Genomic DNA, 12,726 nt, shown 5'->3' with positions numbered 1-12,726 from the left:
AATAAACAGTGGCATTAAAAATACACGTGAAATTATTTGCAATGAAAAACAGAGAGATTTGGGGGGGGGCGGGGGGACTCACGGTAAAGTTGGAAGAGAGCGCTGTAGACGCCGGTCTCACGGGGCCGGTGGAGTTCAAGGAGCTGTAGAGGGCAGGGCGGCAGTGTTGGTGAAACGCTTGGAGTGAAGACAATCACCTAGTCAAGATGGGGAGCATGGTCTGGGAGCCCCTGCCGGGGTCCGAGAACGGGAGCCTGCGTGACATGGGAGTGAAGGAGCTCAGCCAGGGCGAGCACCGTGCCGTGAAGAGGGACTATATCACCACTAAGGAAGACATGACACCACACTGCCCTACCCCTTCGCCCATGCACATCACCTGCCAAAATCACACCACACTTTGCCCACTTACACACACAATACGCTTTGACGCCTCGTCTGAGAGAGAAAGTGCTATATAAATGCAATTGCAATACAATGGAGGTATGAAGCGAAATCCAAATGTTACAACACAATTATACACAGACATCACATCAGCACCGCTAATGACCACATCACCCTCACACATCGCCCATACACATCACCTGCACGAATCACACCTCCCCTTTCCTCGCAGGCAATTCGATGTCAGCTGTCTCCCTTCATCTCCCACAACATCACCTACTCAGTGGCCTGGACCAGCGCGCGACTATCCTACAGGTACATATAGGGGCTTATTTACAAGCCCCTTGCGCCGCTGGTCCGTCACTTGAAATGGGAAAAAGTGACGCACCAGCGGTGCAAGTGGCTTGTAAATAAGCCCCATAGAACGCAGAGAGAGGGGCCGGTGGTAATCTCCATGAGCAAGGATCACACACCTGCAGCGCCGCCGCTAAGTACGACAGGTCATCAAGCCAAACAGGACACGCCCAGCGATCAGATGAGGTCACAGCTTGTGACCCTCGCAGGTGAAGCGCGCGCTCTTCTCAGTGACCTCGCAGGTGAGGCGCGCGCTCTTCTCAGTAACCCTTGCAGGTGAGGCGCGCGCTCTTCTCAGTGACCCTCGCAGGTGAGGCGCGTGCTCTTCTCAGTGACCCTCGCAGGTGAGGCGCACACTCTTCTCAGTGAGAGAGGCCCCAGCCACCCTGAGCCTTTGAAAGGGCACATGTGGATAGTGAACGGATGCTTTGTATAACCAACAGTAAGTTGAAGCTTTATGTAACTCTGCTCGTTGAATTTATGTTGTGTGCAAGTATGTATGCGTTGATGTTGTGTGTAATGACGATCCGTGGTTTTCATCAGTTGAATATGTGGGTTGAAGCTTTGTGCAAAGAACCGGGAGTTTTGGTTGTGTGCACCTGTGGTCTGTGAGTTTGGGCTGCGTGTCAATGATCTGTGGGATAGGCGGTTTCAGTGAGTTAGGGCAGTTGGTGTGTGTGTGTGTGTAACAATGGTTACAATGGTCAATGTATAAATACATTAACAATGTATTTTGACTGCCTGTAACAGGGATCTGTGTGTTGAATCTGTGTGCAACTGTCAGTGAGTTAAGGGTGCGTGTGACCGTCAGGGAGCAGAGATTCTGAATAACTGTGATCAGTGAGTTGCGGTCATTTGCAGCAAGGATGCGAAAACAAAAAAAAAGTGTTGCCCTCCCCCCCTCACGGGCTCCCAGCACAGCGTCCAGAGCAAAGCTCATTGCCTGGCTAAAGGGCAATAGGTCACAGAGGCTAGCGCATCCGATTGTGCTGTAGATTTCTGTTGCTCCAAGTGACTTCTTTCCTCTCACACGTAACACTGTGATCTTGGGCACATTTATATCTCACCCGCCTATGGATTTCAGATGCATAAGAAGATTAAATAGGAACAGCCCCACCTTGTCTACAAAGCTTTCAACCCTCGACTGCCGGGCTCTCAGGTTATCCCACACCCCCACCCCACTCACAGTCCTTCCATTGTGTCTATGAATACACCCTGCTCTGGGCTCGTTAGCCCCACACTGCTGGGCCCCTCACGCCCTCCGTACCCAGGCCTGATCTTGATGCAAGAGCGGTGCAAATATTTGCAGTGTGTTGGATAATATAGTGTGGCCCTGTGGGGGTGTTATCTGCTCCTAACTTTACAGCACTTTCTTTCTTAAACCTGGCTGTAGAGGGGCTCTTTAGGCGCCGGTCCTTAAATAAACACGAATTACCTAACGTTTGCGAGTAGTTTACAAGAAATCAAAGGCGAGGCCAGAGCAGTCCAAATGGTGATGTGTAACGTGCAGTAAGCCCTAAGTCTAAAGGCCCAGACTTTAAACCCTTACCTCAGCATGTCTCCGAGAGTGCAATCTCAAATATGTTTACACTTTTTTTACACCCACCTCCCTACATCGATGCCATGTGTGTTCAGGAGTTCTTCACAGGTAGCACACAAAGGCGAGAAGAGGCCTGTGGCATTCTTTATTTGCAAACCAGAAAACAATGATATAACACTCATTATTCCCTCCGGCTCCCCAGCGTAGCATTAAATGAGTGTACATTAGAACAACGAGGCTGGTGTGTGTGTGTGTGTGTGTGTGTGTGTGTGTGTGTGTGAGGGGCTGTGTGTGTGGGGGGGTCTCTGTGTGTGTGTGGGGGTCTCTGTGTGTGTGGGGGGGCTCTGTGTGTGTGAGGGGGCTCTGTGTGTGGGGGGGTTCTGTGTGTGTGGGGGGCTCTGTGTGTGTTGGGGGCTCTGTGAGTGTGTGGGAGGGCTCTGTGTGTGGGGGGCTCTGTGTGTGGAGAGGCTCAGTGTGTGTGGGGTGGGGCTCTCTGTGTGTGGTGGGGCTCTGTGTGTGTGGGGGGGCTCTGTGTTTGTGTGTGGGGCTCTGTGTGTGTGTGTGGTGCTCTGTGTGTGTGTGAGGCTGTGTGTGTGGTGGGCTCTGTGTGTGTAGGGGCTCTGTGTGTGTGAGGGGGGCTCTGTGTGCGTGGGGGGCTCTGTGTGTGGGGGGGCTCTGTGTGGGTGTGAGGGGCTCTGTGCATATGGGGGTCTCTGGGTGTGTTTGTGTGGCTCAGTGTGCGTGTGGGTGCGTGTGGCTCTGTGTGTGGCTCTGTGTGTGTTTGTGTGTGGGTGCAAATGCAATAGGTCTCTTATTTGCTTAAGATGAAGCTATTGGCATTGTAAATGACAATTCCATTTATTTATATGTTTTAAAAACAAAAATAATGTCATGAGCAATGCCAATAGCTCTAACTTTAATAAAGACGAGACCATTGCATTGTAAATGCTTGTTAAGAGGTGTTATCAAAAGGAGGAACTCAATGCTGTTTTAATTTGCTCTTATTATTTCTGTATTAGAGTAGTTTTTAAGTATAGATAAGAATGTTGCAATGTTACTTATTTATTCGGCAATGAATTGGCATTTGCACTTTATCTGGCTATCCAGGCAGCCGTCTAACAAATGACCCCGCTTATTGCATGATTTGCTGCTAATACCCTGACATTCTACCTCTGAATTGTATTTTCTTGCTGGGGAGTCCATGATGTATGCACTTTAATGTATAATTTCTGATGTACTTTTCACATTCTCTCTGCTGCTGTGCTATGTTTTTTTAAAACATCTAGGAGCAATTGGTTGGCCTTGTATTGAATGCAAAATGCAGGTTAGTTTTTAGGTATAGTAAGCGGAAAAGAAAAGTCTACCAAAACGGCTGCGGATCGCTTACAGTTCATGTGATCTATGCGCGTGCACACAATCGCCAGCCACATAACACACCACCATTTGTCTGTGACTCGGCATCAGACTTCAAAGGCTGCCGCTCCCCGCCCCCCTCCCCCCGTGTGCACATCGCGCACCACCATTTGTCTGGACTCGGCATCAGACTTCAAAGGCTGCCGCTCCCCCTCCCCCCTGCCACAGCAGTGCCAAGAACTTGTTTCTGGATGAAAGTGAAAGCCTACCATGCTTGTTTACAGTAGCCTTGCTCCTCAAATGCTGTTGCTGTGTTGCCATCTCTCTAGGGACACTCAGCTTGAAAACACTCGACTTGCTAGCTGCAATGCTACATCCGCTATGCTTTGCCTATAGACACGTTGATCCCTCGCAGACTGTGCTGACCCTGCCCCTCCTCATTCTGAAACTGACCAACGCAGTCACGATGCAGTCTCTTCTCTCTGTCTTATGATATCTGCCCTGCCACCATTTACTTCGGACCCTCACACCTCACACACCCTCACCCTCCCTCACCCACCCTCACACACCCGCACTCACCCTCACACCCTCACCCCCTCACCCTCACAACCCTCTCACCCTCACTCACCCTCACCCCCTCACACCCCCACACACCCTCACCCTCACACCCCTCACCCTCACACCCCCTCACCCTCACCCCCTCACCCTCACACACACCCTCACCCTCACACACCTTCACTCTCACACCCATTCACCCTCACACCCCCTCATCCTCACCCTCACCCTCACACACCCTCACCCTCACACACCCTCACCCTCATTCACCCTCTCACCCTCACACACCCTCTCACCCTCACACACCCTCTCACCCTCACACACCCTCAACCTCACACCCCTCACCCCCATCACCCTCGCCCCTGTCACCCTCACCCTCCCTCACACTCACACACACTCACCCTCACACACACACACACCCTCACTCACCATCACCCCCTCACCTACCCTCACACACCCTCACTCACCCTCACAACCTCACACCCTCACACCCTCACAACCCTCTCACCCTCACTAACCCTCACCCAATCACACACCCACACACCCTCAACCTCACATCACTCAGGAACACCACCATATCACCCAGGGACACCACCACATCACTCAGGGGCACCACTCAGGGGCACCACCACATCACTCCGGGACACCACCATATCACTCAGGAACACCACCACATCACTCAGGAACACCGCCACATCACTCAGGGACACCACCACATCGCTCAGGGACACCACCACATCACTCAGGGACACCGCCACATCACTCAGGGACACCACCACATCACTCAGGGACACCACCACATCACTCAGGAACACCACCACATCACTCAGGGACACCACCACTTCACTCAGGAACACCACCACATAACTCAGGGACACCACCACATCACCCAGGAACACCTCCACATCACTCAGGGACACCACCAGATCACTCAGGGACACCACCACATCACTCGGAGACACCACCACATCACTCGGGGACACCACCACATCACTCAGGTACACCACCACATCACTCCGGGACACCACCACATCACTCGGGGACACCACCACATCACTCTGGGACACCACCACATCACTCTGGGACACCACCACATCACTCTGGGACACCACCAAATCATTCTGGGACACCACCACATCACTCTAATACACCACCACACCACTCTAATACACCACCACATCACTCAGCCCAACCACATCATCACTGAGCACCACAACAGCACTGTCCTTGCTTGCTACCAACAAACACTGCCATAGCCAATAGGACTAGCATTAGGAAAGTGTAAGCTATTGGCTTTGTGAATAACAATGCTATTAATTTATATATTTTCAAAGCCAACACATATTAAAAAAAATTGTCATTTACAATACCAATAGCTCACACTTTCCTAATGCGAGACCTATTGCATTGCAAATGCTTGTTGTCTGTGTGTGCCTGTTGGTGGCTAGTTTCATGGTGGCTCCTGGTATCCAGGCCCATGTAGCCAGACATCTTCTGTTGTTCTCAGCTAACTTGTTCCCAAAGTGCTTAGCCACCATTTTTGGGAGCTTGTGGATGTGTGAGAGAGATGATATATCATGTTTTTTTCTAAAAACAAGTAAATGCATTATGGAGGGGTAATTGATGTTGCCTTGGGCTGTTTGTGGTTGGGGAATTTGTTTAATAAATGTAATTTTCGTTTTTGGCATAGCTACTTTAATGACAGTGGGTAACGGGCAGTTCCATGTGTGTGCCCAGACACAATTTGGGTAAGTAATGTGTAAATAATATATATCTTTACAATTCTTTCCCTACAATGCTGCAAGATGCTTTTCGGGGGTAGAAGCATTGGTGCTCCAGGCAGGACAGGGAAACTGTCTTCTTTGTTCAGCATGTCCCCTTCTTTGCTGGCCAAGCTGCAGTTCCCATTTTGTGAAGCCAGTGTGTGTGTTTCCCATTTGGCACCCATGTGTTCTTTGTTCTCCAAGCCCCATTCTTTGCTACCCATGTGGTGTTTGGGGGCACCAGCAAATAATTATTTTATTTATTTGATTTTTTCCTGCACCTCCTGCCTCTCAAGGGCCTTGGGAAGACACTAGTGTAAGAAATTGGGCATTAGTTGAGGGGGGTGGGAACCCACCTCAAATATTATTCACAGTCCATGTCAGGGTGAACCAATAAAGTCACTAAATTAACTGTGCTTAACCCTCTTGTATTTTGCACAAAGCAGTCAGGCTTAACGTAAAGGCAATGTATAAAGTATTTATGCAGAACTCAGACAGTAAGAAAGAGAAAACACAACACACGAAAAACCCCAAAACAATTCTATTTAGAAATAGTAGAGTACATTTAAATAAATAAAATAACAACAAAATCACAAAAATCCAACAAGTAGAAGCGGAGTAAATACTTTAAAAAAAAGTTTGAATTAAAAATATTGCCAAAAAGCACAAAGCACCAACTGTGGTGATCTGGTCCATCAGTCACAAGTTAATAAATACCAACCGCTATGAAGATACAGGGACCAGGTTTCCTGGTGGAAAGTTTACCTTCTGTCTTTGAAACCTTTATGGCGGAAAAGTATGTGTCAATGAGTCATTGGCAGGGAAAGCTGCAAGCTGGATTCAGTTTGGGACTCAAAATCGGAGGGCTGGTGGGGAGCAGGGTCCCAGCGGACCAAGGCAGGAGTGCTCCAAGTTCGTGAAGTCCGAAATATATCCCAGGAAAGACCTCAACATTAATCAGATGATCCTCAGCATAGGCCCTGATAACGCCCTCTATGTTCAGGCTTAGAAAATCTTCTAGAAGTCAGATCTCCTTCAAAGGAACAAAACAGCATGCTGAGGCCGACAAGCTATTCAATGTTGATGACTGCAGCTATGACAGCAATGCTGATCTCTGTTGGTTCCCAGCAGAAAGCTGGAAAAAAGTTTTAGGTCCCACTTCTTACAGTTTGGAGACAGAAGGAGAACACTTTTATATAATTAAAGCATCCATAGCTTGGCAGAGGCCAGCATCAGGGTCTTAGGAAAGTCAGGTCGCAACTGGTCAGCTGGGCAGTTGCAGAGACAGAGGACTCTGAAACCTTGCTGTGTCCCTGTCACTCAAACAGGAGGTAACCAACTGAACTTTGGAGTCCTTTCTTGGGGCCTGGTTTCAAGGTAATCAGGTCCAAGTCTTCCTTTAGATTCTTCAGTGTTACAAAGTCATCCTGTGCCCTGGGCACTCCCCAACCTTTTACTGACTGGCACTGGTGGTAACTGACTCTGACTGACCCTGGGCTCTTCCTAACCAGGCCCGGGGCCAGTGCTATGCTGAAAGAGACACTTAGAATACAGTGAAAACACCTACATATTTTAGGGTACTCCATGGGTTAGGGAACCGCAGTGATTGGTATGACCTCCCCTAGAAGGCCCTAGTACATAATAGGGCAGGGGATTGAAACTACCTTTAAGTCCCTAGTATAGAATAGGACAGGGCAGTTTAAATTCTATCCGCTTTTTCTGCACTTGCATGTGTGCACTGCTGGAGCCTGAGGTCTGTTTAAAAGCAGCCTTGTGTTGCAGGACTGCTTTTAAAATGCAAATTGTGCCCAAACTCAACCTTGGTGTTTGGAGCACTTATGAATGAATAACCTGCAATGTTTGGGCACGGTGGAACCCCAGGGTCTCCCTTAGGTGTCCCAGTGGTGGGGGATGAGGTACTTTTAAGGAGAAACCTTATAAAAAGGTTTTTATATGCCTTGGGGTTACGGAAATTGCACATTTCACTCCCCACATTGTAGTTAAGTGGTTCCCAAAATTGACTTTTGTGCTAGGAGCACTGTAAAATGAGGATCTGCAATATTTTTGATATATTCAGAACCCCTAAAGTCTTTCCTAGGTGTTCCATAGGTGGGTGGTCATGTAAGATTAAGCAGGGTCCTTAAAAACATGTTTTGTAGGCCCTGGTATTGGAAAGGTTGCCCAGTTCTTTCTTCCATTGCAGATGCCCAGCCCATAAGTTAGCATTGGAAGAGGTTATTAGTTAATAACTGGAGAAAGAATTTCGTAAAATTAGGAATAAAGGGCCCAGTAGAACGGTAATGACAAATCTAACACTGTGGTGTTATTGAATTTATTCTAAAATGTACAGACACAAAGTTATAAATCTTTCTTGTCTGTAAGCCAACATTCAGCCCTCTAGTGCTCTACCTTGATTGGTCAAAGATAAGTGGATTAGCCTGGCTGCTTTGAAGAGGTGATAAATTACCCCTGGGGTAGGAAGCCTTTCTGGGAGGAGAGGTTGAGGGGCATAGGAATGCTAGAGCCAATATTGTTCTTCAAGAGAAGGAGGAGACAAGCTAGAGAAACCAGTTTTCATTTACAACTCTTCTCTTTGAACCCAAGCATATGCTAGGCTTAAGGAAGGTATGAGTAGATGCAAGAGGGCGAGGCTATGGAGATAAGCCATCCTGGGGGTGTGTTTAGCCAGCTCCTCTCTCCCTGCTGAAAATTCTGACATGTTGAATTTTAGAGGACTTGTGTTTTCTGTGATATCATTGGGCCATGCTTTAGAGGAAATGGTCATGCTCTGGGGTGTTGCCCTGCACCTCATTGGACAGGAGAGCCCTCCTGCTTGACCCCAGACAACAATGAATACATATCTGAGAGGGGCAGTGCCTCTCAGAACTGCTTTTTTTAAAACCTAAGGGAGCAAGAAGAGCCGGCGCTGACGAGTTTGATGAGCAATAATGAGGCCCGGCACTCTTCAGATTACCCTGCTTGCACCATCTGAAACTACAGCCTTGTGGACCAAACCTGCTTCAAAAGAACTAAAGAGTGGACTCCCTGTAAGTTACAGGTTAACAGAGCTCACCTGGACCATCAACACAAAGAATCCTCAGCCTGAAGTACTACCAGTGGATTTGTAAGGGTTTTGCCCAAGTGAATTGGAGGAACTAAAGTCCCAAACTTTCAAGGACCCTCTTGGAGTTTCCAGACCCTTGGATTGTGTTTTGTACACTTTGGACCCGCAAGAGGAACTTCAGGAAGGAGTTCCTAATGGAATTAAGCCTGCTGGAGGAGGCTGCACAAGTCTGGTGAGAGATCCTCCAGAAAAGTTGCTAAGCGAGAATTTGTCCCTGTCAGAGGCAACCAAATGTCCAAAAGTGGCACTGTTGGTTTCTAAGCACTAGAAAGTCTCTAATCTTTAAAAATTCATATCTCTGGTTCCCTACAGTGGATTGTTTTTGTTTTAGTGTCATTTTAAAGATATCTATTTTTATAAATTGGTGTGGGACCTTTATTGTCAGTTGTGTACTGAATTGATGTTTTTATATACTTTACATACCTGTCTTTAAAATTAAGCCTGTCTGCTCGCAGCCAAGCTACCAGGGGTTGAGCATGGGAATACTTTTCTAAGACCTATTCTGAGCCCTAAATCATGTCAGTGGTATTGTAGCCAGTGGTGCATGCATATCTGCTGCTACTAATAATCTACTTTCCAACATTCAGAGAGTAGGGCATTTGTTCTTATGATTCCTCTCCGGCCCACACGTGTTCTAAAGAGAGGTCTGTGGAGTCTGCTTTTATTCTCAGTGCTAGCCTGTGGGTGGAGGACAAATCACTGACCATCGCCTAAACCAGTTCTGGACAGTTAAGCTCTAACCACTGGTTTTGGTGCGAGTCTGACAAGAGAGACAAAGGGAGACAGGCCTAGGTGTGAGCTTCATCTACCAGTGACAAGGTAGACACAGTTTGACACTAAGGAAGGCCACCATGTCAAGGGAGGAGTAGCCCTCGCATACCAAGATTCCAAGAACCCTTTGTCAACTGTCTGAGAGCAATACACATCTCACCACAGGGGAGCAATCGGCGGGCCAGGTGATAACTGTACACTGGCAGGATTTTAGTCAGGAATGTGTCAACTTTCTATAACTGTCATTTCCAAAATAGTAATATAAAATCTGAATGGACCATTATGTTTGATTTTAAATAGCATTAAAATGAGTACTTGAACACATTTTCTAGCTTTTACCAGACTGAAGTTAGCACTTATTATAGGTAATAATATAAAACTAGTATCAGCCTATGGGAGATTCAGTCTCGACATGACATGTAAAACAATTCATATACATGCCCCACTTTTTAATACCATGCAACCTGCCATATTGGTTTTTAGGGCCTCCCTTAGGGATGCCTTATACGTATTAAAAATATTTATATTGTCCTGCCGAAATGCTGTTTAAAACTGCACGCAAGGCTGCAATTGCATGGGTGTAGACATGTTTTAGAGTGCTACGTTAGAGGGTAGTATAATGAGTGTTGGAGTCCACTGGTAGCTTTTAATCTACAGAGCCTGGGTACATGTGGTACAATTTACTAGGTTACACAAGTAAATTAAATGTGCTATTTAGGGATGTGTCATTTTTAACATGTTTAGAGAGGAGAGCACAAACACTTTACCACTGGTTAGCAGGAGTGAAGCGTGCAGACTCCTATGGCCAGCAAAGACAGGTTCAGCAAAAGAAGGCAAACGTCTGGGGAATAACACACAAAAGATAGTTATTTTCAACAACTAGCAATTATTTTATTTATTACATTTTTGCCTGCCTACCATACATGTATATCGCCTGCCTTCAATTGTGAGTTCTCATGGGCCTAGAATGGGCACCAGCAATCACTTAGTTTATGTGTTTGAATTTTCCCTGCACCCCCGTCTCCCAAAGGCCTTGAATGAACACCAGATTTGTTTTTAGCTCATTTAATGTATTTTCCCTGCAACCGCCATTGAAGTGCCATGGGTCCTGGATAGACACGAGTAATAACGGTATTCACGTATTAAATTTTTCACTGCATCCACTGCCTCCCATAGGGGTCACCAGGGCCCTGGAAGGACAGAAACAAATCTTTTCCTGTGTAATTTCTGTAGAAAAATACTTATTATATTCATTGTTTGAATACAATATTGTAAAGCATTTGTGATGATGTTGATTACTTCACTTGTGTTACATTAGCTAGGGTCAGATTGTCCACGTTTCACTGACTTCCTGCTTTTCGTTATTTTTAGTTGCATGCAGGCGTGCAAGACATAAAACATGTATTGAGACAGGGTGAAGTGTGCATTTTAGCTGATCGTGACACCTGAGCCCTCCTCTCTTAAGTTCTTCTGCACTTGCTAAATACCAACTACTATTGCTAAGAAGAATGCCCCAAAGAAGGAGGTTCCTACCAAGAAAGTGGACAATGAGGAGAAGAAGAAGCTAGCTGTCACCACTGGCATCAAGCCCTCATCTTTTTTCAGGAAACATGATGTACCTGCTGCACCCTACTCCGGGCAGATAGAGGCTGGGAGGAGGATCACTTCTGCATCAATGGCACTGCCACCAAAACCTGTGCGTGTGTCTCTCAGTGACTACAGTCCTGGAGGGCTTTTAATCAGGAATAGAATTGCCTCAGCAGCAAACTGAATCATCGCAGGGAAGTCAACTCTAAGGGCTCCAGCCAGCAAAAGATCTTACAGAAGTAGGAGCAGAACAGGAGGTTGAGCTTCCTGCTGAGCAAGATGTTGTTGAGACTGCTCTTCCTCCATTGGCTTCACAATCTCCAGTAAGGAAAAGAAAGAGCAATCCCCTTCTCCAAGCCACATTGCTGATTATCTGGTCATTGATTGGACCCCGACCAAGTCTGAGACCTGCCACAAGAGACATAGGAAAAGGAAGCTTCTGAAAGCCTTGTGAGGAAGGTGATAATGATGAGCCGGTGATTATCAGTGTGGAGAGTGGCACAGAGGAGGGACAGCTCAGTTCTAATCAACCTGCTCAGAGTCATGTGGTTGTACCAACACGCCTACTTCCATGTTTGCAAGACCCCAGGAACCTGTAGCCACAAAAACCACTTCTACGACAGTTGGAGCATACTCTATAGAAAGGCAAGCAACTAATCTGCCCAGCTACAACTACAGTTCTTCATGTTTTGGCACAATAAGAAAGCTCTCTTCCCAATTTTGTGACCTCTTTACACTTAGCCCACATGAGGAGCCCATCACAAAATGCTCCATTTGCCACAAGAAAGTTGTTTGTGGTAAGCAAGGAGGCATTGTGGCACTGAAGGCCAATTGTCCTATCTGAAAAAATAACACACAAACGTGTGAAGACAACCTTAAAAACATAGCTGCTTGTGGTAAGAGAAAATAAGCAGTTGAAATGATAGAAGAAGGTGGTGATGAAGAAGAAGATGATACCAGCAGCAACATTATGCAAAGCAACCCTATGAGTCTCCCCTATAGTGTGCAATTATCACCTGCAGTAATCTCTGCATGGCACAAGGGATTGCGGATACAGTGGCAGTCACCCCAAAATGTGCGGGCAGCCTACCTGCTGCTGGTAACCATAGGTCACTTATTACAGTAATACCATATCAAAGACAGCCTACTATTAAGGCTGTGTTTACCAAGAAGTGACAATTCAGTTTATCAATGGAGAACTGACTAAAATGTTAGCGCTTTAACTACTCCTTTTTTTTTTTTAAAGCAAAAGGGAGGCAGGCTTAGGTGTGGGCTAAATCTGCCAGTGAAAGGGTAGG

The sequence above is a fragment of the Lissotriton helveticus genome, chromosome 7 (genome assembly GCF_964261635.1).
Source record: "Lissotriton helveticus chromosome 7, aLisHel1.1, whole genome shotgun sequence".
Classification (NCBI taxonomy): Eukaryota; Metazoa; Chordata; class Amphibia; order Caudata; family Salamandridae; genus Lissotriton; species Lissotriton helveticus.
This window is presented reverse-complemented; position numbering follows the sequence as displayed.